The following is a 27,601-nucleotide window of genomic DNA, read 5'->3' as shown; positions in this document are numbered from 1 at the left end:
GTAAACACAAACAGAACAGCATATGTTGTGAAAGTTAACAAGAAGCAATCCTGCTGATTTTCTCACCTAAAGTTAAAAAAAACAAACAAACAAAAAAACAGCAGAGGGCCCACGTAACGGATTCGGTGACAGCAGCCATTAAAAAAAAAAAACAAAAAAAAACAAGCAATGATTCCCGGGGGCAAAACAATATATTTGCAGCTGCTGGACATCAGTGTTCTTAATCGTGCTTTTAAAGTTGGACTCCAGGTTCAGTGGGAGGCTTAGACAATGTATGGCGAAAATCATTCGCTAAAGACTGGCTGTGTGAGAAGAGAAATGTTTACTGAAGTCTGTGAGTTGATCCTGAAAGCGTGGAGCAAAGTGATGATTTTCCGTGCGATTGTGGCGGGTGTGGCCTTATATACGGGTGTGGCTTATAGTCCAGACTGTATGGTATATATATATATATATATATATATATGTGTGTGTGTGTGCGTGTGTGTGTGTGTAGCAGTAACCATACCAATGTTAGTAACTTTGAGGTGACTTTCAATTTCAGCTTCATACAAGTGACTTTTTTTTTAACCATTATCAGGTTGGGGGTGGACTTTCAATTTCAGCTTAATTTTAATGATTTCAATCCAATACAAGTGGCACCATTTGTGACCATTATCGTGTCGGTTTGATCATCAGATATTATCATGCATCCATACGTCATACTACTCTCAGCTAAATTTAGCAAAAAAAGGATAGGTTTATCATAGTAATGATAGGCTTTAGTTTTTCCCTTTTGGCTAGCTATGCTATATGACAATTATTTTAAAGTGAAAGAGGATGAACAGGAAATGGTCATTTAAAAGCTGATTTATTTTCCTAAGACCATATATTCTCTAATCGATCAAGCTGCCCAATGTCAATTGCAGTGGAAGACTGATTTTAAAACAATTTGACATACTCTGACTGGGAGACAGAGCAGTGGTCTATTTGTTGCTGGCTTGCAAAACTGAACACGTACCTGCCATCTCCAGAGACGCTCATCAAAAGGAATTCTCATTTCCAATTTAGAAAACACATGATGAAAACAGGGTTTTGTCATTTTTTTGTTCTTAATCATTTTACCTTCCCGGCTCATGGAGCACTGACTTCTGTCAAGATATTTCCAGAGGCTCTAAAAATACACAGTACTATATGTCTTCTTGTTTCATTCAGTGGACTTTAGGCACTCTAAATTGATATTTGCACATCAAAGTATTTTAGTGAATAGAGCAGAAGCTTGCAGAAGCTTGCTGCTATGGCTGCACCCTAGATGGATTCAAGAAGTGGCTAAATTAAATAGTAAGTGAAATGAAAGCTGCTGCTACAGTAGGAGGCTCGATGTAAGATGTGCTGTATTGGTCAACTCTTTGCCTCTGATGGTTGACATGAACTGAAGGTAAATTTTACATTAATCAAGTCTTGCATTTAACCATGGCTATTGTTAGAAATAATATAGCTACAGTATATTATATATATATATATATATATATATATATATATATATATATATATATATATATATATATATATATATATACATATATATATATATATATATACAAGCGAAAAAGCGTTCTATATGTGTTTGCACATTGTCAAACTCAGTATTGGCGAGGACTCAGCCCATTCGATCTCACAATGACATAAACGCTCCGTTATGCCAGATACTACCATGTGCAAAGTGTGGTAACATACTGAAAGAGAAAACTTCATCTATGTGCAGAGTTTATCAGCACTTTGTTCTAGACTTGCACTCTGCACAAAAATAGAGCCTTATGATAGCAGTCTTGGTGGCACTCGTGCTTTGCTTTATTGGTAGTGGCATTGTTAGGTAGTAGGGGTTACAGTTTTTATAGGCTTTGTTCTACCTTCACTGGATCATCCGTGTTTTTTTTTTCCTCTTATAACTTTGCTTCCCTCAGCATGCTTTTTTCCCACTCCCCTTTGTACTCATTTACTGTGAGGTCCATTATTTCCATCACTTCTGTAACTCTAATCCCGAATGTAAATGGAAAGAACATGTGTATTTATGTAATGTGCCGTGTTAAACTCACTAAGTTTGAATAAATTATTCACTCGCCTATTGCCCAACAAGTACACAAACAAGATAATGAGGGGCATATTATCTGTTAGCCTGTTCTTTACAACTGTTTTTGTTAATTAAACTAAACAAGCTAATATTAGGTCATCTAAATGTTCTGTTAAGCAAACACCATACAATGTATAGTAGTTGGCTAAACAAAATATTGGCTAAACAAAAAAAATATAAAAATAATATAAAAAATATATAACAACAAATAACTCACACAATTAGCACAATACTGGCCCTCCCTGCCCTCAGTCCAAATGTAAGGAACATACAGGACCATTCAGAATATGAAAAACATATTTTGGGAATCTTGCCAAGAGAATGACACTGGTGGAGATTACTGTATTGCCTCAGAATGCTTTGGCTTTTAATCTTAGTTTAGCCCATTTGTGTAAGGAGAACATTGGATTTTTTTTTCTTTTTCCGAGGTTCTTGGTCTCATGTCTTGTTGTGTTAACAGTTTTTTTCCCCAATACTTCCAACTGCTGCTAAAGGTTCCTTTGCTGTGTCATCTGCAGCGATATTCTGCTGTATATGTCATTTAACTCCTTCCTTCCCCATTAAGGCACACTGTGAATAAAAGCGGGATTTTGAACTCTCAACCTCTACTGCTAATTGGTCCGCCGATTCTTCTCACTTCTTGTGGCTCCCTGAGGTTTCCCTACTACTCTGCTGAATGCCTTTGTAACAGTGAAATGAAGAGTGTGCTTGCTGTGTCTGTAACCTCTGTCTTTTACTGTCAATCATGTCTCCCACCTGAACTGTTATCTTCCTCTCCCTTTTAGCTTCCTATATCTCCCTTTTATCTTCATTGTTGCCATCATTATCCGTGAAAGCTTTCTTCCATCTATTTTGGTTTCTTTAAAGATGTCAGAGAATGAAAGGTTAAGTAAGGTCTGTCATAGTAAACTGGGTGCTTCCGGTGTCACTTTCCTTTGGCATGTTGTATGACAAAGAGCAAGGAACAGGGTTAAAAGGACATGTAATTGTATTTGTCCCAGCTTTTATTTTATTTTATTTGTTTTTAACAGCAAGCTACCATTTATTGTGACCTGTTTTCTTTTTTTCTACTCTTAATAAGAACACATTCTGATCTAAATGTCTTCAAATAAAACAACAATGTGAAAGGCGGGTGTCTGACTGAGTGTATGTCATGGATCAAACACTTTTCATTGGCTTTTTTCCATCTCTTCTCAAAGGGAAAACGTACCTAGGGATCTTTTCTTCAACCGTCTTCCCAATAGATTTTCCTTCCCATTGTTACTCTACAAAGAGCAATTGATCCCAGTTTCTGCTGTCTATGATCAGCCGTGAACATGACTAAAGAGAAATAATGAGGCACAGATATGGCACTCAGTTTAGGAACGTAAGCAATAGCGAGAGTGGCGAGCTTTGTATTTTTAAAGATCGGTTTTAATCCTTGGCAGTTTGCCTGTGGATGTATGCACAGTTGTGCATGTATAATAAGTCATACTGTACAACTACCAGAGGTGGGTATTTTGCAATTGGTTGCTGGTCCCTCATTCAACATTCGTCCCAACTCTGAGCACTTTTCAGTCTTCATTAGCCCCCCCCACCCACTTGTCTTTTTCTTTGAAGCAAATCGAAACCTCTGTTTCCGTCATCACTTGATCACCAGCAGAGATCGCATTTGTCAGTCACCTGCAGACAACCTACCGCTGCTAGTCATTGGCGGGCCGGAAGCAAGTGAGACATTTTAGACACGTGAGACACGTTAGACATTTACACTCAAAAGTTGTCATACAGCTTGCATGTAGTTAAACTCTTCTACAACTTTTTATGCAATGTGGGCCAGTTGGATGGTTAGGGTTTTTACTTCAGACGAATAGTAGATTGCACAACATTTTTTTTCATGTTTTTTTTAGAGACAGCGATTTGCTATAGTGAAAATTCCCCTGTTGTGAAAGATTTATTGCTCTAAACATGATTTCACTGTAAAGGAGTACTACTGTATTATGTAATATTCAAGGGGAGTCTTCACAAGTTGAGTACTGACAAAAACAAAGCTCTTTGAAAACACAGGACCCAAGCCTAAATATTCTTGCTTGAATTTTTGATAATTTCTGGATTTCATTATGAGTATATCCATTGATTTTTGCTAAAGGATTAGTTTTTGGGGTTTTTTTTTCTGAAAATTTAAGAACTTTTTTACCATGGCACCATGGCAACTACAATACTATTGTATTTTTCTCGTTAAGGTGACGGGTTTTCAATCGTGGAAATGTTGACTCATTTTAATGAGCTGTCAGAGCAGGGAACTTGTTGTATAATCACCGTTCAATGTGTGCCTTGGTTTTAATGTCACTGGTTATGGAACCCAAAAAATTGTCAACTGAGGTAATGTTTGCCATTGAAAGGAATGACAAAGCATTTCATAGTCAAATGTATTGATATAACCTTTAATCACAAAATAGCTTCAACCAAAAGTCTCAAAACACTTCACAAGTCAATAAGTCAGATTCTCAGAACATCACAAATTCACAAGGGCAACTCATGAACCAATTACCGGTAATATGTTGTGTCCTCAATTACCATTTATTTAAGACCAACGATGTTTCTCAAGAGGAGAAATTCAAAATATACTGTATATGTTCCCACAAAATGGAATCTAGTTTTCTTTAACTTGGGTCTTAATTTTCTTCTTCTCTTCAACACTCCTAAAACAATGTACCGGTAGTTAATATGATTTATATTTCCACATGTTGCTGCTCACTGTGGTTAAAATAAATGGTGACAGAATCATGATGGCAAAAGCCACAATAGTCACACAATATTTGGCACGTGGCCCTGAGTAGCCAACAGACTTGAATGTGCGGTTGCAAATTGTTCACTGCAGCGTACGGTTAAGCTGCCCGGCAACATTATCCTTGGTGTGGAAAAAAATATGTTCCTTCATTTTAGCAGACCATAAATCATGCAGAGAGCAATTTCTGTTGCAAGGCCAAAATCAGACAATATGAAACAGACTGTTAGAAGCATTTACAAAGTAAATTTACTGGACTGGTATATGGTGACTCCAAAGTGGTGATTCCTAAGATAAACTTATCGTGGATAGGGTGAATGGGTGAAGAGTATTATTAAAGTCAGTCAGGAATTAAAAAAAAAAGGAAATGAATGAAAAATGATTTTGGAAATGATTTTGGATATAAAGTTGTCTTGAAACAAAATGATGAAAACATAATAGATGGGTACTCTGTTACGCATAAAAGACAGCACATAAACAGGGAAACAACAGGAGAATATTCTTAACATCATGGGGAAGGGCAATAGTTATGTCACGTCTTTTGTACAGTTTTTATGGTTTGCTTGGAACAATTTATTTGCATGCGCAGCATTGGATTTAAAGACCAAAACCTGCATGCACTGTTTCAATTTTATTTTCCTTCCAAAAGCCTCTAGTGCTCTTGCTCCTTTCTTTTTTTGCTGAGAGCAGCAGTCAGTTTAAAGCAGTGGATTTTGACATCCTGACGCAGCTTGTATATCAGGCCAGAGGCTGTCAGTTCACAGCGAGAGGAAGTGTGGGACTTGGTATTACCTTTTAAGACTTGTCTGTTTGACATCACTTCTCTTCACCATCTGACTGCATCGGCATGCAAATCTAGTATAAGTCAGTAATTCGCTGCCTTTGTAATGTGCTCTTGTTGTTGTGTGTTTGTGTGCGCTGAAAATGGATTGGTGGGAGGTACAAGGTGTTAAGACAGTAGTTTATACCCTGAGGAATCTGAAAGAAGTATTATCCATGGCCTGCAGCATTTGGGTTAAATTTAAATCTAAAAGAAACCAAACAAACGTATCACCCTGTCTGAGACAAGCCAGACAAGAAGCCCTGGAAGTAATGGCGAACATGCCTGATGCCAACTTTCTTCTGGCATGCGTCATTTGAAATATCGGTAATGCATATCTTTTTGCTACGTCGACATCACGTGAGTGAAAAGTTCAACTGTTATGTCTGACATTTTTCTTCTGCTAAATTGGTCGTTTCCTGGTGACAGCACACACATGCAGCATGTGGCAGTCACACACAACCTCATTTCCACCCAAACTTGCAAGCTTCATTTGGGTAAAACTAAGCAGATAAACACAAACTGTACATACAATGTCACCAGCACACGGACAACCATGAGCTTGGTGTAAATGCAATGTACTGAATAGAATAAGTAAAAGTTGGGTCTTTAAACACTTATTACATATCTTCAGTAAGGTTTTAATGAGTAACAAAGTATTAATGTAGTATTCTGATACAATTCTAACACTTGCTTTGGAAACCTTTGGTTAAAGATGTATTTTAGGGCAGCGACGGTCAAGTATTTTGGTATATCCTAATTAAAAAAATAACAAATAATTGAAAGAAATTACTGTAGATAAATATATTTTTGCCAGTTGAAAACAAAAATATAATAAAATATTTTAAAAAATATAAAAAACTACATAAAACAATATATTGCGCGAAACCACATTTGAGTCGGCCAAGTGTGTTATAAATCATCAGTTGAAACGGCAACCGCAACACCGGCCTACATTACATAGGGCGCCCAGATTATATGGGCCGTTGCGACAGTGCTGGAGCCTTTGCTAAACGCTGGAGACAGGTAAGGCACAATACAATGTCATCATAAATGTTACCTTTTAGACTCCTTAATTGGTGAATGAATGTGATTGCAGAACACATGTTGTTCTAGTCCGGAGCAACAGTTTGCGATGCCAATGCAAAGACACGGTGAGTCAGTGTTAGGTTGTGATGCGCTGCCAGAACAGCTTCAGAATAGAGCGTTTGTGTCCATATATTGTATGGTAAGGTTTATTTTGAAGGTGTCGTCCTCGCAGCATTGACGGCCTGTTTTCCTGTCATGTAGACAATTATCAGTTGTGGCTTGGTTGCTTAACTTCAAAATTCTTGGTACTATTCCCCAGTTTAGGTTTAATATAGGCATTCTCATTACAGGTATGTATGTTGTATAACGATTGAAGAGCGAACCCAGCAGCACACGGTCAGAATTGCTGGCCTGCGCTTGAGTGTGAGGATGTGAGGGGCAGGAGGCGGGCAGACTGGTGGAAAGACTGGCAGAAACATGGACAGGCAGTTGGGACAGGTCTTCTTACCAGAACACTATCTGAGCAGTATCCTAATGGCAGACTAAAACTCCACCCAGAATCTGGCTCAAGTACTGTGAAGACAGACCACAGACTAAAGAAATGGGTTTCTTTTGACCTCTCCGTTGAGCCAGTAATGTCTAACGGGAATGTTTAGCCTTGAAATGGAACTGGCATCACTTCAGAGTTTTCAATTGCATCAAAGGAAGATCTGGACAGTTTTCAGAAATGCTTGGATGTCTAGGAAATGTTTGTATATTTTTAGGTAATAGCCATCTTGGATTCACTACGCAAGGAGATTATATCGGCAGAGAATTGTCATTCCCACTCCCTGAAGTACATTCAGCCAAGATATGATAGCACGTTTTACTCAAGGCTAGTGTTATGCCAAAACATAAACACAAACACACACACACACAAAATAACAGAGTTTTGTTTTGCATTGAATTTAAGCACCAAATTCGACTATTCATAGATCTGCACCCATTATTGTTACATTGAAGATTTCGGAAGACATATTGCATTGAATACTTTGTCAGTCGGGTAAACAACTCAACATTGAATGTCCAGCTTGCCTTTTCCCTCAACCAGGCTTTACTTATGAATTTATCACCGTCAGAGAGCTCAATAATCTTCAATGTACTACATTTGGTGTACATCAAAGACTCTCTTGAACAAAGAACAAGAATGTCAGCAAACACTGGATTTACAGAAGGATTACTGGCAGGTCCTGATGCATTTGGTAGCTTTCCAAGCCTTGTTAACACGCAAAGGTGTTCTAGTTTTACTAATGCGGCAAAATGTGTCCAACACTGTAAAAACAGCAACACAAACTTTGCAAATATCATCATTGCACTACCCCGTTTGAACCCTGTTGTTCAGTGGTGGGCCCTCAGGGCCAGCAAGGCCTTCTCTGTAGCCTAAAATAACTTGATATTATCATAACTTTAATAAACTATAATAATCATAATAACTATAATAAAAGTCAAATTTAATTTTACTACACACACACACACACACATATATATATATATATATATATATATATATATATATTTTTTTTTTTAATAAACAATTATTCTCCAGATTCTGTTCTTTTCGTGTCATTTTATATCCATTTGGTTACTGTCAGAGAAATCTCTAAAAGAAGACTCAACTCAGACCAGCCAAGTCTTTTCTATACCATGGCATAGGGAAAAAGCTTCGGCGAACAAACTTGTGCGTTCCTGGCACTAATTCAACTGCTCAAGCGCCCCTGACTGGTTTTTTATTCATTCAGCAAAGCATTGCACATTACAAGACATAACAAAAAGAGCCAGTCGGGCGCCACCAACAGCTGGGCCAAGGTCCCAGCTCACACTTTCCTGCGTCAACAGCTTTATCTAAGGACTGGGGCGAGATGAACTAGGACTGCACACATGGATAGCAATGCACACTATTCTAGACAAGAAATAAGCACATAATGATAACAACCTAATATATGATTTCCTTCACAGTTACCCTCCTTGCAGTGCTGTAGTTTTATGTCAGAGTTTTTAGCCAATTAGAATTCAGCAAGCTTGTGTCGCTGTCGCTGTGTGAAACGCCAGAAGCCAGGGCATTCGCATCAACACGGCAGGGGCTTCTGCGCAAGCGCAGATGGATATGTCAGTTAATGCTTAATTGACAGCTGTAAAAGTCAATCGAGCCATTAGTTTGCCATCCAGACGCCTCACTTTGAACGTGAGGTGACTGGATGCTCACTGCACCAAGGCGGTGCTATATTGATCCACCATGTTTAACGGTGGAAATAGTTAAATACAGTGATTGAATTTTTTTTTTAAAAAAAACAGAAAACAACATGCTGCTCAACAGTAATCTCACGGCACCCATGGGGCATAGCCGACATCGGAGCCAGACCCGCGGACATTTAACTGAAAATTCAAATCTGTTCGCTTTTTTTTTTTTAAACCCACAATGGCTGAAGAAGAACAAAACGGAAACTGGACTAACGCGTCTTTCAGCGTTGGCGTCCATGTCAATACAAAAGAATGTATTATTGGAAATGAAACGCAGAAACTCTACAAGCAAGTCATTGAAGTCTTTCTGAGGAAAGAAAGAAGAATGGAGCGTACAATCTTGTTAAAGCTTGCCTGCTTTTGGTGTCACGTTTCGTCTGGGGTTTTCCTGTTGTGGCTTTATTTTGTGGAGTTTGACTTATTTCGATTTTGGGTTCGTGTTGTTTTTCCCTGGCGTTTGTCATCAGTGTAATTTGTGTCACCGGTCAGCGTGTTCCAGCTCTACTGTAGCTCTAGTGTTTCGTGTTTCGCTTTATTGAGCCCATATCATCCTGCTTCCCTGCATTTTGGATCCGCCTTCCCACATCCGTGGCCAACATGCCGCACCGACATGACACTTGGTGGACCTAACAAAACTTTGTGGACAAATAATATAACATTATTATAAATGATTTCAAGTTCTGGCAGTATCACGTTTAAGTTTCATTTGCTGATGCGGGTTTATTGACGTTTCAATCCTCCAGAAAATAGCCTGTGTAGCCCAGTAATGCACACGTGCGCTTCTGGGGGAGCCGAATCACTGAAGGCCTAAGTGTGAAACGCACGGACCGCCACTGCTGTTGATTGAGTGTGAATGCACACAGACCATACACAGAGTAAGTGGAAAAAGGCTTTTCTGATTACTCGGTTTTAAAAGATGTTAGATGCTGTACTGGTTACTCGATTTTAAAAATAACTGAGTTCGATTTCAAGTCATGTTTATCTCCTCAGGCTTCTGTGAGCGCAGAATAAGTAAGAAATGCAACAAAATGCATACACGAAGGGGAATAACGTTGAGAGTGATGAGAGTTAGAAATCAACGTTGTAACATGGTTAAAATCTAAAAAAAAAAGCTTAACTCCCACGATACAGCCCCTTTTAAAATAAGGACAAATACCTGGTACAGGAGCCCCCTTAATGAAAAGGGATCATTCCTGCTTTTTAAAGGCTTCAACTAGTTTGTACTCTTTTGTTCGATTACATCTCAGTAATAGTCAGCAAAGAAAAACGAAAACAATACAGGATAGATATGTGCGCATGAGTGGAATGCAAACTTTTTAAGATGCACAGAGGATTTCAGCGAATATAAGCAATTTTCTGTATTTAGTTTTAATCCCTGTGTTCATCTTGTGTATTTGTCATTTCTGGACGGCACCTCATCTGCTATAATCGCTCTATAATTGCATTTTGAGGGAAACAGACGTGTACACATCATCGCACACACAAACGTAAGTCGTTGCACCTGTCTGTAAAAATGTGTCTGCCTCAAGGGAGAGAACAGAAAGGAACAGAGCTGTTTTGTGGATCATTTTATGCGTGCTGTCTTCAAAAGGAACTCCAGCAGCAATGGAGAGATGAATCCAGACAGGAGGAAATATTATCCCCTGTATCTGAGCCCCAAAGCCAGACTGGACTTAGCTATTGCACGCTGTGGCCAGGCAGAGACTTTCTTATAGATTTGAGCAACCGCGGAGGTCCTTTTGTTTCCGCAGCCATCCACACACACACCTCCCTCACACACAAAGGCTTGTCTATCACAGCCGTGTCATGTGGTTGGATGTCAGCGTTCGTCGGGCCAGGGGCCAAAGAAACTCAGCGGAAGGAATATACCATGGCCTGTCAGCACACAGGGATCAGTCACAATCGATCTCAGGTCTGCGTGACCCAAAAGTACACCTCTGCATCAGTACCACCTCGTCGTCTTCTTTTACCTCGGTCCGGGAAGCAAATAGGATGACAAAGAGAAAGCAATCGTGTTAAGACCAAATGTTTACTTGATGCATTCAATGCATTTTGCAGCATTTTTAAAAATACAACTTACGCCCCAGAGATTGCAAAGCATTGCTGTTATCGTTAAGTGCATGTCTACTTGCTTATTAGTGGCAATTAAATGCATTATGGAACAGTAATCTATACCTATGCGATGTGTTTTGAATGAGAGATTTACAATTATTTCATGCTTTTACCTGAGCCGAATTGTATACCCCCACACATGTTTTCATCTATCTAGAGCATAGGCAAATTCAATCTATAGTCTGAATGTCTCTGGGCAGCTTCATGTGTTCCATGCACTTGTGGTAGAAATGGGCCAAGTAACTCGCAACAACCACTCAAAAAACGCCACCGCCATGTAACCACTGATGTGAAAAAGAGCTGCTCAATTCTTACTGTATATAATAGGACTGGACTTGGGCACCCCTGATGTACAAGAAATGAGAAATTGAGACATTGGCCCATGTGCGTATGGGTCGTTGTCAGGTATATGGTAACAACAACAGCAATAACATGACCGTATAAACGGTCATGAAGGCAGTAAAGATTCTAATTCTTTCATGTAGGTTTGGCAGTCTTGAGGGTGGCACTAAGAATAACTGCGAGTAAAAGGTTACAACTGTCATTTCAACGCCTCTGCTTCTTAAACAAGGATTATTTGCCAGAAAAAAAAGATAACCCAGGAGAGACTCGGTCTGCGTGCGTAAGGGTGTGCATGCACATTAAGTGACCCGCATCCAAGTGGGTTTTATGTGGCAAAATCAATGCATCTGTGCAGTTATGTATTTAATGCATTTCAGCGAGTACTCCCCGTGGTGCCTTTAAAAGCAACGGCGTAGGGGAGAAAGCCTTCGGTGATGCGCGCTAAAAGTACGTGTCGTCTTCAATAAAAGATGACAGTTCACGAGTCTAACAAGTGCACGGAGAGCCATGTGCAATCGTACAGGGGACCATTATACGGCACAGGAAGCACCTCTTCAACAACAGCACCGGAGCATTAGCCCATTCATGATGTTGATGTCTGAAAAGAGAACAAGAAGTGCACGGTGAGGTGGTCATGCCTCGGCTAATGCTTTTACCTCCACCGGAAAGATTTTGTGTTAACTATTTTTAGTTTGTCAGTGATTATGATATCTTGAAAAGCGTCCCGAGCAAATGACTGTCAAATGTGGAGGCGGGGTGATATTTGAGTCAATGACGAGTAGATTCTGTGTTGAAAATGTTCACCTTACAAATGAAAAAAAAAAAAAAAGAAGTTATTTTGGCATGTTTACTGTTAACACTGCCGTTTGCATGTGCAGCAGCTTGCTAAATTTTATTCAATAAATGTGAGCTCAAAGTTAAAAATCAAACCACACCCATAAACATTATTTGAATGGGCTCTTTACACTGAAAAATTACATTAAGTGATTTGAATGAAAGCTCTGGTAAACATTTCAAGTGATTTATCATCTCTTGTTAGATTGTTCCGTTTCATGGACTGTGACAATTATTTTAACAGTGACTCTTATTATTTTACAGCCGACCTTTTCTTTTGATTATCTTGATATAAACTGCTAGGCATCGGCGCTCCTTTTTTGTCACCGTTCATGAGACTTACTCAACGAAAACCATTAAATACCCAACCTAGTCGAGACAATGCAACAACCAGAATGTTCTTTTTTGTTCCCATTGAGTAATAACAAACTAAAATTAGAAATGTAAGTAGCTGTGTGTCCTTCCGAGGAATGAGATGATAAATATAAATAAAGTAGTTCAAAACGTGTCTTGGGCTTGGTCATTAATGTCAGATTCGCTGGTCACCTCCACTCTTTGTCTCTTGAGGCATACAACAGCCTGATGTTTATTTAGCATTTCTGAGATAGAGCATTTCATAACAAATGCAGCTGTACTTTACGTTGCAAACCTAATTTGATTTATTTTACGAATAGATTTGCCGCTACTATTATTTAAAAGTGGTATATCCTCCCATGTCCCAGTTGTTTCCTTTTTTAAAAATAATTCCTTTATTTTCCTCAGACTCAGATTGCAAAGAATGAGACTTTACTCCAGCACGTGCAGGTTTTTATGATTTTCAGCAGCCCCTGTAGAAACAGAAGACGAAAAGCTGCGACGATCAATACTTGCTGGAAAATGATTTAAGTAACACATTGCCATGGAGAGCCCTGATAAAAAAAAAAAATCAGTGTGGCTCCGACCTGTTTGCTTGCTACGAGCAGTCTTTCATTTTGGGTTTACGATTGTGATACTTTGAAGTAGGTGTAAAGAAGAATGAGGGTGGATGTTTAACTTTAGTGTGCCACAAAGTTTGTCCGGACGTCCACACTGACACAGTCAGCAGTGTACAGACATCAGGCAGAAAAGAGGTTGTAAACACTGAGCTCATTGTCCTTTGATCAACTTGTAATAACATTTAGGATGACTGAGGATGAGCCTCTTTTTCTGTCCCGTTGCCAGGCTAGATCACGTTTCATGAAGCCGTCAAACCATGAGAGAAATTATTTGTAGTTTCAGAGCTTAGTTAAGCATGTCAGATCGTTCAACTGACTGGATGAGCTGTGCAAGTTTTGAAGCGCTACTTGGCCACCTCTGGACTGACACGAGTACAAATCAGCTGCGCGTCACCTCATTCGGCATCTATTCTCATTAACATTTTGTTTAAACCTCATTTACCGAAGGGGCTGAAAAACAACAATAAAAGTTTTTAAAAAAAACAATAAAAGTCGAACATGAGCGGATTCGGAAAATGTACGTTTTGGTTTTTATCAACTCTTTAAAAACAGAAGCTAGCAAACAAAGTGCAGTGCGGTGCTGCTTTTCTCTGTGAAGGATAAGGACACAGGAGTGTCTTTATCGGACCTAGACTGTGATTCATTCAACTTCCTGGAGCCCCGTCCTAATCTACTCTTGTTTACTGTGTGGCTCCGATAGCATCTGGAAGCAGACTTAATTGTTCTAAGGTTGCCCGTGGTTCTCGTGGCCCCCGAGATGCAGCGCAAGGACAATTCAGGGATGAATGAGAGTACGTCTCCTCATTTAATCTCTAGTCGCATCATATAAATGAAGGCGAACAGACTGTGTCATTTAACGTCCATCTGCTTACCTATCTTTGAAGATAAGCAGCAGATGGCTGCATTATCTCTTTCAAACGAAAAAAAGGGGGAAAGATTTCCCTACTTCAATGATATCACCACGTTGAATGTACAAGGTATACAAGTACAGCGTGTGCCATCTCATCAAAAGTAGAAAAGGTAGCAACGCAGGGATAGACTTTATTTTTAAGATTAATTAAGGGCTTACCCAAGCAACGTGACCTGACTGTTAGGAAATGTTGACATTATAATATTGCAATTTTATAGTTTTTGTTTTGTTTTTTTTAATAACATCGGGTTTGCCTATTTTCAGTTTGGTTTGCCAAAAGTTTGATACTGGCTTCGTTCATATTGCAAGCATATCTGATTCCAACCAGAATTGTCCACAAACTGACTTGTCTAGACACATGTTTTTAGCAGGTGTCCAAATGTGATTGGGCGCTGTATAGAATAGCCCACATTATTCACCCGTTATACAAGTTGTTATCGCTACAACAGCGAAGCAGCAGTTTCCTTCATAGTGCGTAGTGTTTGATGTCATATAATTGCGACAGCTGTAACAACTAAGGGGAACGTTTGAAAAATTCACTCCAACATCCGTGTGCTACTTTGAGACTGGGAGGCAGAATGTGCTTCAACCCCATTATTTTAATGTTTTCGTTTTTTTTTTGTTTTTTTTTCAACCAGCAGCCCGTGCTTGAACTGCTTCCATCCGTACTAATTGACATAGTGTCCTTTATCGAAAAGGTTTATATGGCACCGGTGTTGTACTAAACTTTGTATTCTCTGTCTTTGCAACCGCTGTTGAAATGTTGCTGTTCTGATTTTAGTGTGTCACATAAATGAGAAAATGTTTCCACATACCCCCTGCAATGTGCTCATGCAGCAGTCATTATTGTTTAGTGCTCGAATGAGTATGTGGATGGATAGATGGCATGTGCTTCTGTGAGAATAGTCATTGAACGCATCGGTACACTGTAAAAGAAAAAAAATGTAAAAAATGGGGCACCTCTATGTATGTTATATGTTATTTTACCAGTTTTTTATTTCAAAAGTGATAACAAAAAACGACACACACACACACACACACACAAAAGTGAGTTCCTCATGTCTTTACATGAAAACAAACAATGTATAATTAGCAAGTAACGTTGCACCGTGCAGCCCCGGTTGCGGTCATCTCCCAGCTGAGAGGCTGTGGGGTCGATCCCCGACCATCATGACCATGTCAAAGTGTCCTTGAGCAAGACGCTGAACCCCCAGTTGCTCCTGATGCCGCGTCACCAGTAAGTAAATGACTAGTTAGTGTAAAACGCTTTGAGTACCCAAGGTAGAAAAGTGCTATATAAGTGAAAATCCATTTACCAGCATCAGGTCCACTCAGATTGATACATACTCTAGCTCTGAGCACAAATAGCTTTAAGAGGAGATCTATTTTCATGCAGGTACACAGCACAGGTTTGTCCTGTGCTTCTTCTGGGGCTTATTTCATTTTTCAGTTTTCCAGTATTTGTAATTCCACAAGATCATTAAAATGATCTTAACACCTGTTTTGCCTTCTGGCTCATATTTTATGCATATGATGGATCAAATATTGTTAGAAGCACTCATGCCACAGAAAGTTAATCATTGGGAAAGGGATGTTTTGTGTGTGTTTTTTGGTTTGTTTATTTGATTGATTGTCTTTTTTGATTATTTAAGAGGAAAGTTACAATTTATTCTATGCCCACCCGTCTATAGTCTAAACACATAATACTTAAATGATATCAGAATAAGAATTAAGCAGTAAAATCCATCAATGTTTATCAGTCTTAGGGGACTGTTATTTTACAACTTGAGGGCAACTAAAAATGAAATTACAGTCACTCAGGGCAATCATGACTCCCGTTTCTGAGCTCAGCTGTAACCCTCTCACGCTCTTGCCATAAAGAATATTCATCAAATCCATCCTTCCGTTCATCCATTTCTTTAACCGCTTGTACTCACAAGGGTCGCAGGCTTTCTGGTGATTATCCCAGTTGCCTTCAGGCAGTAGCAAGCAAATACTAGGTGGTTATAAAAATGACACTTTAAAAATCAATTCTTACACGTTAAAAAAAAATCAATTCTGATCTTTTCAATTTCAAACTTGCAATCTCCTGCACTCTCTTGCTGTACCTTAATCCTGTCTGGCTGGCTCCACTTACTGCAGGTGGGCCCTTTGAGCTCTTGTGTGAGCTCATTCTTAATTCATCAGTCTCTCTTTGGACAAGTTTGGCTCAATCCTCAGGTGTGCCACAATGTCGTGCAGGTTTGTCAGTGACAGCTCTATTCTGAATTGTCAAGTGTTTTCAAGCCCTCAGAAGGAATCCTTCCCGAAAGTAGCCAAAAACAGAGCCACATTCTGGTTTAAGACCATGCTATGCAATTATTTTCTACAAAGCAGCCTCCCAGGAAAGACAAAACCTTTAGCCCCCCCCCCCCCCCCCCCCCACACACACACACACACACACACACACACACTCACCACTGTATGTCTAAATAAGAGTATAATCCATAAAAGTATGTATACCTAAAATTCGCAGTATAAATTCTATTTCAAAAACTGTTTACTACTTTTTACAATGTTTATACAGGTTACAGATTAGTTAGATAACCAAGCGCATCAAAGTACCTGAAAAATATTATGCTAATCATTTTATTGCAATTACAGCACGGCAATGGGGGACCCAACCCAATATTTGGAAGGACTGGTTTAAGGCAATGAGACGTAGGGGAATGCACAGTGATTGTTTGCAACCAACTAACAAATGATGCTATTTTCTAACAAAAAAAAAAAAAAAGGACATTATTGACAAGTCTAGTTCATCAGCTTTGGGAATTCGGCAGCCCACGCATTGCCTCACTCTTTTACATACACATGGTGAACCTAACAATTTGATGACTGAACGTGAACCAGACTTACCTTAAAATAGGTGAAATCAGATCGGAGTTGTGGCACAAGTTGTGTTAAAAATGGCTTTAGTCTTATTTAATTCAGACACAGGTAGACAGATTATTTCTGCTTTGCTGATCTCTGTCGTTAAGATTGTCTTTCATTCTTATGCATCATCTCATCTCAATAATTGTGATTATTTAACGTTTCCTTACTACTGTATAAATGTCTTTACTGTATTTTTAAAAGCACATTTTAAACGCAGCGAACCTGGTGTGAACCTGGTGTATTTCAATCTAAAAACAAATTGTGTGGACCAAAAACAGATTGTGTGGCGGACAGCATGAAGAAGACCATAAGTATAGAATGAATTGACCAAACCCAAAAACATCCACACAGCCACATACCGCCAAATGTTCTAAGCTTTCACTTACACTGTATTAAGTGTACCAAGATAAAAGTAATATCTTGCACTTGAGCTGCCTCAAAATAAATGACCCCTTCATAAGGATTATAATTGTGAGTTATTATGCTATCTGTCTGCGCCAAGATTGCTGTTATTAATCTCTTTGGGCATTTATCAAGGGAGCTCCTCTCCTTGTCTCAGTCACAGAATACATCCTGGAATACAAGTGAGGACCAGACAGGAGAGATGTACTGTCACGCTACGTTAGTGTAAAAGATGGTGGGGGCATCGCCTTCCACGTCCATTTAACATTTCTGTCGAGGAATTCAGACAAGTATGATGCAAGTGCATGATTTAAGAGTATATAAGAACAATATTGGTTTATGCTGCATGACAGCAAGACAAGATGGCACCCAACGTTCAAATAAAATGATTGTTCTGGCAGAAAGGAACATGTCTACCTTGGCCAAATGTCTTTTCTTTACCATTGGCAATTGTAAACCAGCCCGTATGTAATCGTATGTTGGGAGGCAACCAGCAGAAGTTTCAAATGTGTCTTTTCTTTGCAAAAACAGGTCGGTGTATAACATTTAAAGCAGTGGAATCCCAGAAATATTTGACTAGGCTCCAATTATAACGTCAGGAGCTCACTAACAAGGGCCATAAGTAATAAAAGCCGCAATTTACTGCATGGAGACAATGCAAATGTACAGTGAATATCAGAGCAAAGGAGGTCACTCATGCATGCAAGATGTGACCTGAGGCTTTCCGACCCCAAGATCGGGTCACTGAACGAAACTAATGATGGCCCTTATTGAACCAAAGCCTTCAACTTGATAAGCGAGATTGAGTGACACAAACACCCAGCAATGATGTCATGGGAAAACAGCTTCATAAGGAGCAGTGTTGCAGATTTGACTGACTTACTGTACTATTTATCAGCCATCAACTTGATGAAATGTACTTTTCATTGTCTATTCTGCCAAATCAATTTAAAGCTTATGTAAAACTTCCAGTGAATGCTCCAATCATTCAAAGAACGTCAAAATGTGCTCATTTCATCTAATGTCGACATTTCCGATCCCGCTGTCGCTGGTATTGTGCTCTGTTTTTACAGATCTAATTATCCCTTTCTTTTTTGAAGTTTTCTTCCTTTTTCCTTTTCTTCCCCTGCCGCCTCATTGTGAGTATGCTCTATTAAGTGATGGTTTGGTCGCAACAAAGCATCTGCATGGCGTCCAGTGAAAAGTATGGCCGGCGTCAACCGCAAATCACATCTTAGCAGGACCTAAAATAAATGAGACTCAATCTAACCCATACAAACCACTTTATATTCAAATGTTTGCTTCTTGCTGAACAAGTAGATAATTAGTACTGATAATTTCTTTGATGGTTTCATACGGTTTACCCTGCAGAGTTCCAATGCGGTCGGATCGCGCGGTGTTGCTGTCTCTTTATTTTCTCCCTTGCAGTCGAGGCCACCTCACTGTGGTCTGCATATTCAAACAATAGAACAGTTGTCTCCAACCCGAAATACATCTCATTAGAGGTTCTTGGACTTTTATTTATTTCTTTTTTACTTTGTAGTAATTGCTCAATGCTTCGCTTAACTGCTGTGTCTCTTGAATGGAGAGCAGTGGTTGAGGTTTGTAATAGATGCCTTTGAAGATAAGAAATAGATTCTTATTAGCATCAGCTTTTACAGGTCTCGCTTTCATAAATGTTCCCTCACATTCAAAAACCAAGTTTCAATACAACTGATGATAAAATGGTCATTAAGTTAGCCGTTTGACCACCTTCTGTCCTTTATTCATTTTGCGGTTATTTTCTTGCCTTCGGTGGTTAAGATAAATCATATCTTTCTACTGCCTCCACTTTGACGCCATTGCTCTTCAGTAGTCTGATTACCCAAGCCACATTTACAAAAAAAATACTCAGTGATATCTTTGACATAAACGTTGTCAAATTTAGTGGAAATAAAGATGTAACAAATACACATGCAGACACATGATTAGTACTCTCGGTCTTTCCGCCATGGCCTTTTGTGTGCACAGGAACCAAAGGGGACTTTGTGCGGCAGTCACAGCCTTTTTGAATCCAGCTGAGAAGTCTGAATCATTTGTTCTTTAATGGCAATCATAACTCATCGTGCAGTTTTAATGGGTTCCGCATTAGCAGTGTGGTATCTCACTGTGGTTCATCTGTGCCTAATGCTCCATAGCTACAGGCTAAAAAGCTCTCATCTAATAGTTTTCAACCATCACTTCCTTTCCATAAACTCTACTGTTTAGTTTATGCAATCCCACTTTGCAACCAAACTTTGAAAAGGTTCAGTTAGTGATTCGCTGTCTAGAACTGTAGCTCCTCTCTCTCTACCTATATTTAGCCATTTGGGGTTATATTTGCTCATTATTTTGCGAGAGAAGAGCAGTCTAGTCTGACTTGTCACGTAGCGGAGAACGTTCCGATGCTAATGAGGTGATCCTGTGGTCATGTCTATTGGCCATGTCCCGGCAAGGTGTCAGTCTATGTGTAAAATGTGCTTTCACTCTGCTTTTGGCACACTAGGTCCAGGAATAGAAGGAGACCGAGTGAAGCCTTGGAACCAGGCAATGCTTGGCGTGAGAGGCAGTGATTGTGTCAAAGACGTGACATATAATGATGGACATGCTTGGATATAGATTCTGCTTTGCGCTACACAAAAGGAGCTGAGACAATCAACGTGAATATGTCAGTCTGTCTGTCCTTCAGCTATCCATGAGTTTTAAAATATGTCATTGATAATTGAGGGTGCGTCTTATAATCCAGTGCGCCTTATAGTGCGGAAAATACGGTACTTTTTAATGCATTGTTTGTTTTAGTGTGTTTTTATTTAAAAAATAAATAAAAGATATTTTAAAAGTACTGTCCTTGATCGTCACTCAGTAGCTTTTGGGTTAGTAGTGTCAGTTACTCAGAAGGAGTAGATTTTTATAAAGCTTTTTAAAGTGCACCAGGTTTTACCTCCTTTGATTTCTTTATCAAGACAGTTCCAAAGATTTACACCACATCTTGTTGGGGGAAGGGGGTAGGGAGTGGGGGTGCTTAAAATTCATTTTTCCCCTCAAGTTATACATTCCCTCTCCTGTGCAGAACATTTTTTGGATGTTTGCAGGGAGTGAATTTTTATCTATCTTGAACATAACCTAATTCCATTTGAAAGTTATGAGGTCCTTGAACTTTAATATTTTTAACTGAAGAAAGAGGGCATTTATATGGTCCCAATAGCCCGCGGAACTGATTATTCCTATTGCTTCTTCTGCATTATGTATGATGGATCTATATTACTTGATGGAGAATTATTACTGAGAATTGCTGATGAGTGTGTTGAATGAATAAAATCATCTTAATTGATTACAACTGTGTCTATCTTAATGCACAACTTTGGTATGTCAGGGAGAATTAAGGTAGGGGTAAGAAGCCAGGCTCAAGCAGAATTTTGGGCAACTATTTAGCTCGCACTATCAAAGTGGAAGCAGAGCCAGTGAAGGCAGTGATTGTTTGCAAATACTGCAATTTTATGCTATGATGGAACCAGTATATGAGCTCTTTGAGTGCAAACACTGAAGGAGACTAGTTACCAGTTCTATAAGTATTGCAAGTTGCATGCTTTTATTTTTCTGACCTTGTCTTCTTTGTGAATTGAATCACTGGTGCTATTACTTGTATGGTGCTGTTTTTGCATACTGTCTGGACATGATGACCATCCAGTCGGCGCCTGACCATCTTGTACCCGCATTGGAATCATCACGTAGTGCGTCCTTCCAAGGGAAGGGGCGGAACAAAAAAATAAAAAAAAAAAAGCCTTCACTCTCCCCATGCTTGTTTGCCCAAAGCGTGCAAGGATTAGCTAAAGGGATTATCAGAAGCTTTTTCAGTTTTGTGGAGATGAATCATGGTAATGCTTCTCTGCAAAGCTCCTGATGCAGTTCAAAACACATCGACTTGGTTTCTGTTCATCAGACATTTGCCAATTATAACTGGAGAGGTCACACAAATGTAATGTGATTTTAATTTAGTTTAGTACATCTACTCCTCTGCAGTAATTCTACTTCCCACGGGCTCACCACCTGAGGGAAGGGCCAAAGGTGCCTGGTGCTATGTGAGATGGGCACCAGCCAAAGCCGGAGACCTTGATCCCCAGCAACAGAAGCTAGCTCTAGGGACATGGAATGTCACCTCTCTGGCCGAAAATGAGCTTGAGCTCAAGCGTGAAGCTGGGAAGTTCTGACTAGATATTTTTGGGATATCTGACTGTTGTCTGTGCCAACGCACCAAACAGCACTTCAGAGTACCCACCCTTTCCTGAGTTCTCTGAAGGAGCTGGAGAGTATTTCCTCTGGGGACTACCTCATCCTACTGGGGGACTTCAATGCTCACGTGGACAATGAGGCTGCGACCTGGAAGAATGTGATTGGGAGGAACGGTTCCTCCTAATCTGAACTCAATGTTTCTTATTATATTATTGGACTTCTGTGCTAGTCAGGGATTGTCCATAAGCACCACCATGTTCAAACATAAGGGATGGGGCTGTCAAATGTTCACCACCTTCTGTAGGGGGTTGGCTCCGACGGTGGGGGAGAATGCCAGTCTGACCTGGCAGTTCACAACGTATAGTGGCAGCCTGCTGGGACTGTCTGGAAGAGTTCCCCGTCAGAAGGAGTTTCAACCCACACCTCTGGCAGAATGTCTCCCCCATCCGGAGGAAGGCAAGGGACATTGACCATGTTCCGCACCTCCACCATTGATGCGGCTGATCGGAGTTGTGGCAGTCAAGTGGTGAGTGCCTGTTGTTGCCACAATCCTCAAACCAGCAGGTGGACAAAAAGGGGATACCTATCATGCCTTTTGAGTCCATGGGACTCGGAGGTAGCAAACAGGTACAGACTTTGGTGTGGCTTCGGTGGTCGGCGAGGCAAAAAATTGGGCATGAGTTTGGAGTAGCTTTGAAGAAATTCTGGACCACCATCGTCTCCGGCGGGTCAAGGGTTAGGCCATTAAAAATGTGTAAAGTAGATACGGGGCGCTATCGACCCCAAATTGGGACATTGTGAGCTGACGGACAGAATACTCTAAAGACCTTCTCAATTCCGCCAAGGTGGGCTCTCTTATCTCTGGGATCAACATCACCGGTGGTGGTATCCAAAACTGTTATTTTTCAGCCGAAAATATGAATGATGTTCTTTTCCATTGGACAGTATGTGTTTTAAGTTACTGCCTAAACTATTCTCATCTATCCTACATCCCTTTTGAAATTATATTAACTTTGTTGCTGTTTTTTCCACTTCCAATTATACGTTTGGGCTGATGCTGCAGATGGCATAGTCTAATTGTGCAGTCGTTGTGCTGTTTTTCAGCCTGCCTCCCTCTATCTCATCTTGCAGGCTGAACAGATGATCACAGCCCCTGGTTTTTCCTCCCAGAGTCCAAATAGGCTCTTGAGGATGTTCTCATTAACAGAGCTTGTCAGAGCAACCTGCTAGCTCTGCTAATTTATTTCCTTTATAAAAAGCAGGCCAGAGAAAACGCACTCACGTGCACTTCAGAGTGATGCACAGGTGCTTATCGACGTGTATGCCTCTTACTCAAACACCCTTCCTGTCACACTTGGCCTTGACTCACACAGACTGAACACCACATGCCACATGTGGCAGTCTTTCAAACAGGGCTGGCTCCAGGGCTTTCTCCTAGATTGCACAACAATTAGCAGCAATGAAGGTTAGCGCCACATTGCTGACATGATATATGTATTGTTTACAAAGCACCCATATCGGCCCATGTGCACAGGAGGATTGCCATGACGCTTTACCCCAGTTCGTGTGTCCGCGCACGTTTACGATGACAATGTGCTTTAAGGCAGCTTACAGGGTTGTTGAAGTGTATGTAGTGCCTGACAGTACTCCCAAATCAGTGAGTACCTTATCAGTTTCAAGCATTCCTGTGCTACCCAGTTTACAGCCGAGTTAGGGCTCATAAATATGATTGCTGTACATTAGGAAACACTTGGTTATATTTTGGGCATTGCTTTGTTAGTATCTGCAAGCTTTGATGCGCATTTGGCTTGACACTAGCATGCTGTAAAAAAAAATCTACGCACATTCACACAATGTCACATACATGCCCTCAGGAAAATGTTAGCAATCATCTGTGACTAATGTTGCTCCTTTAGTTTGCATGATGACACTATTTTCTCGGTTTGCCACACCTACGCAATCATATTTGTATTAAAAGCTGTGTGCACATACCGAGTATGCTCAGTTGACCTCAAGTCACAATACCTGCAAGATTGAAAATTGCTTTTATCATATGGGAGTTTAAATTAAAATGTGTAAAACTACAGATTTTAGGCGAAATATACAAATACTGGTTTGTCATAGTGTAATGTAGAAGTAAAGACCAGTGACACTGCTTGACCAAGACACACTCTTACTATAATATAGCGCTGTATAAACTGTTGCTCATTGACAGATTATTACAAGATATGGTGATATAAGTACTATTAAGGTGTTGAAGAAATATTAGAGCAGCTTGTACACACACAAACACACACACACACACACATATATATATATATATATACCATTTTTACAACAAAAAATATGATGTCTCCTATTGTGATTTTGTAAGTACATGTGTTTTTCCACAAATTAACAGCTGGGGGCTTTTCTCCATTTTCTGCGTTGACCGCTTTAATAGGAAAAACGGAACCCTTTCAAACGTGTTGATCGAGAGATGTTGATTAGATTGCAGAAACACAGTCTGTTTTCCCTCTAGCACTCAGGAAAAGTCATTTGATGCCGCTTGCTTCCTTAGGCAAGCTTGTGAAAAATGCTATGAAAAATTTCCTTCTCATTTAGACCAACCGTATTTTGTGTTCACGCTGGGAGGGGAAAAATATGAGAACTTAAAGCCTTGTGTTAGTGTGACCTTTAGAAAGCCTTTTATGTAATAAGGTATATAGGTAGGATGGTAAATATCAAATACCCATCAGTATTTTTACAGTTTTTTAAAGTAATAACAGCTACAGAGTATAGCAATGCAGTGGTCACTGAGGGAGCGTTTTGTGCTTCATTTCAGAGCAAAAGCATTTCAAATATAGTTTGTTCTTTGTTGTTTCTTCAGCCTTGAGGCTACTCTGGTGGGTTGCGTGAACAAGGTTAGTGGAATTAGAATGTTTGAAAGCTATGCCAAAATGCTTTGAGCTTGACGTGCAAACTGCTGACAACAACGGCCTGACTCAAAGTGAAGTGCACTGCAAAAAAAGCCATCAAGCATCCTTGATAGTTTCTTTGCCTTATTTACCTACGAGCTTGCCACTATCACCAATGAGCTGATCCGCATCAGGCACACATCCACAGACATCGACCACACTGTAATGCTCTTTTCTGTGTTACATCTGCTTGGTTAGACTGTATCAAATGTTTTGCTACTGTGTTTTTGAAATTGCTGTGTTGAAGTACAGACAGTCATGATATTGTAGCCCGTTTCAAATGTATACTGTTCATGAATCTGAGTTTGGAGATTATTGATCTTCAGAATTCTTCGAGACACATGCAAATACATTGTCTTTTTTTTTTTTGCTTTCATAACCACTGTAATGCAAACAAAGAGGCTTACCGGATTTCAGGTTCTAAGCATGGGCTTTCCTATATAAATACTATTTGACTGTGAAATATTTGCCTGTCTACATTGCAGAATTTTGTGCTGCCCAAACAGTTTTTGCAAATAAGAAGTTGATAAAGTTAGCGCTGTCTCATCATACTCTATTGTCTTCTTTTCCCTTGTTTTGCAACAGAGGACTTTATGCTTCATGAAAGTAAATACATTCTACCAAATCCTATTCTTACATGTCTGTCATGTGAGTAAATTGTAAGGAAAATTCATTCTTTATAAATGTTTTGTTTTCAAACATTTACTTTGGCAACACTTTTGTAGTGAATAACTAAGTACAATATTTCAGTGTTCTATCAAAGCATGGAAGCATTTAATGTTCATATTTTTATTGTAATAGACTATTAAATATTTATTTTTAGAAATACAACATGTGCTTCAGTTTCAGTGATCACTCGGTTCCCCTGCGCGACTCTATATTTATGTTGATCACTGAACAGTTACATATGCAGGAAAGAAGAGATGAGATGCATTCCATATTTCAGTGATGGCTTTTTGACTGTCCTTTCATCATTAGCTCGTCCTCCGATCGGAGTCATGGTAATGGACAGTGGACTTTGCTATGTATAGTTTCTCACTGCGGGCCAAACTTAATGTGGAGCGTCAACTCTGACTACACTGCACACCCCTTGTGGAAATTCAAATGAGTAGACATCCTGACTTTGTGCATCTTTTTCTTCATTCGCTCCACGCTTTCCATCGCTGACTGCTCTGTAACCCCGCCTCCTCCTCCCCTTACTCGTTTACACTCTCTTGGTCTCTCATCTCATTCTCACTACCCATCTGCCTGCATCTCTAAGGAAGCTGGCCCAGTTAACCTGTTTTAACAGCCATGTGAGCAGCCACACCATGTCCCGTGTGGCAGGATTTCCATGAACGTGAATGCCAGCACCAGGATGCAACACCTAACAACCCTCCCAGTCCCTGAGTTTGAAATACATCCTGAGTTTTTGTGAGGGACTATACAATTGTATGCACATGTCTCTGTATGCACAGAGACACGTAAGACCTCACTTAACTTAAATCACATAACTCAAGAGAACTCTTAAAAGTAAAAAAAAGTGAATCTTTGTCAGCGTTCAAATCTACAGTCCTTTGTGTGGGCTTGGCTCCCATTGGTTCACGTGTAAAGTGAAACCTACATCCTCCACACTTCCAACCTTTTCGCTCATCAACACTGTCACAGTGTGTTAGTGCCGGCGACGTAGTTTGTCTTAAGTTGTTTCTTTGCAGAATGTAAGGTAGGGTGACATCTGTCATCTGAGAGATATTTCTGTACCCTATTTGAACAAGTAAAACAAATTAATGCAAGTCCCTGGGGACTTTCAACCTTGCTTTTGCATTCTGCTTGAGCTTTTTCTCTTCTTTAATGTTCCTTTCATTTCACCTTTACTCCTCTTCCAGCCATCCTTCTCACTCATGTGTGCGCATGCCTTTCAATGTTCTTGTCACAGATATTACAGTATGTGTCATTTGTGCTTGGCTGTTTACTGTAAAATGGTAACTTTAATTAGACTTCTGGACTTGAACTGGGAAACAACATGGCTGTCTTTGTTCAGTTCCGGTCTACATGCACTGAGTTTAGGTCAGTCCTTCACCAAACTACTTCTGCATCCTCAGTAATAAGAAGGGCTGAGGCTCATTTCCGATTATTTCGTTGTGAAGCTGCTGTGTAGGGGAGGATCATCAATGGTGATAACTGCAAAAAACAGTCATGAATGTGCTAACCTTTAGTAACTCAAGTGGGATCTGCTGTGGTTATTTTGTCTATTTTGGCATTCAAACTCGCCAGAAAAAAAAAAAACAATTCTAATGGATCACCACAATTCAGTCATTTGTCCGACGGAGATATTTCAAGATGACGTGGCATTCTTGTCTGACAAACATGGCTCCCACACCATTTTCTCTTTTTTGTGAGTAAAACTTTGTGTTGTGTTATGTTGACTTGAAAATTGCACAGAAAACTCTGGCTCTGGTGTTCAGTTACATGTAAACAGATGTGAGATTAAGATTTCGCATTGAATTTTAAGTGGGGGCTCAATCTTATGCAATAGTTTTGTCATCATTAGTGCAGAAAAATCCACAGGTTGATTAAAAAAAAAAAAGAAGAAGTCATATTTACCTATAGAGCTTTCTGATAGTATTTTCCAGTATTTTGGGATGTCACCGACTGGCTTGTTTGAACATGGGTGCACCAGATCAATGCGCAATGTGGGCACTTTGCCTTGGATGTTGTTTAGGTGCAGCACAGTGCCATTGAGCTTTTATGCTCTGTTGTCCTATAAGACCTCTTTTAACAGCATCGACCTGAGGAGCTACTGGAGGCCTTTCTGTATTGATGCAGGAATGTTTGCTTTCTTACTTTGTTTCTTCAACTGGTGCAAAACAGGTTCTTGTTGCTGGTTTTCTTCATTTTGTGAGTGGACAGCTACAAGATGTTCACCTTTGTTG

At 39.8% G+C, this 27,601-nt stretch overlaps 1 protein-coding gene across 2 annotated transcripts in view; it reads left to right on the top strand.

Annotated features, from left to right (window-relative positions):
- Window positions 1-27,601, top strand: part of LOC148427745 (cadherin-4-like) — a 193,114-nt gene that overhangs the window by 95,075 nt on the left and 70,438 nt on the right. The gene's annotated exons all lie outside the window — the stretch shown is intronic.

This window comes from Hippichthys cyanospilos, chromosome 2, assembly GCF_059441005.1.
Source record: "Hippichthys cyanospilos isolate Australia breed blue-spotted pipefish chromosome 2, RoL_Hcya_1.0, whole genome shotgun sequence".
In the NCBI taxonomy this organism is placed as follows: Eukaryota; Metazoa; Chordata; class Actinopteri; order Syngnathiformes; family Syngnathidae; genus Hippichthys; species Hippichthys cyanospilos.
The sequence above is the reverse complement of the archived record's forward strand: the minus strand, read 5'-3'. Positions and strand labels throughout refer to the sequence as shown.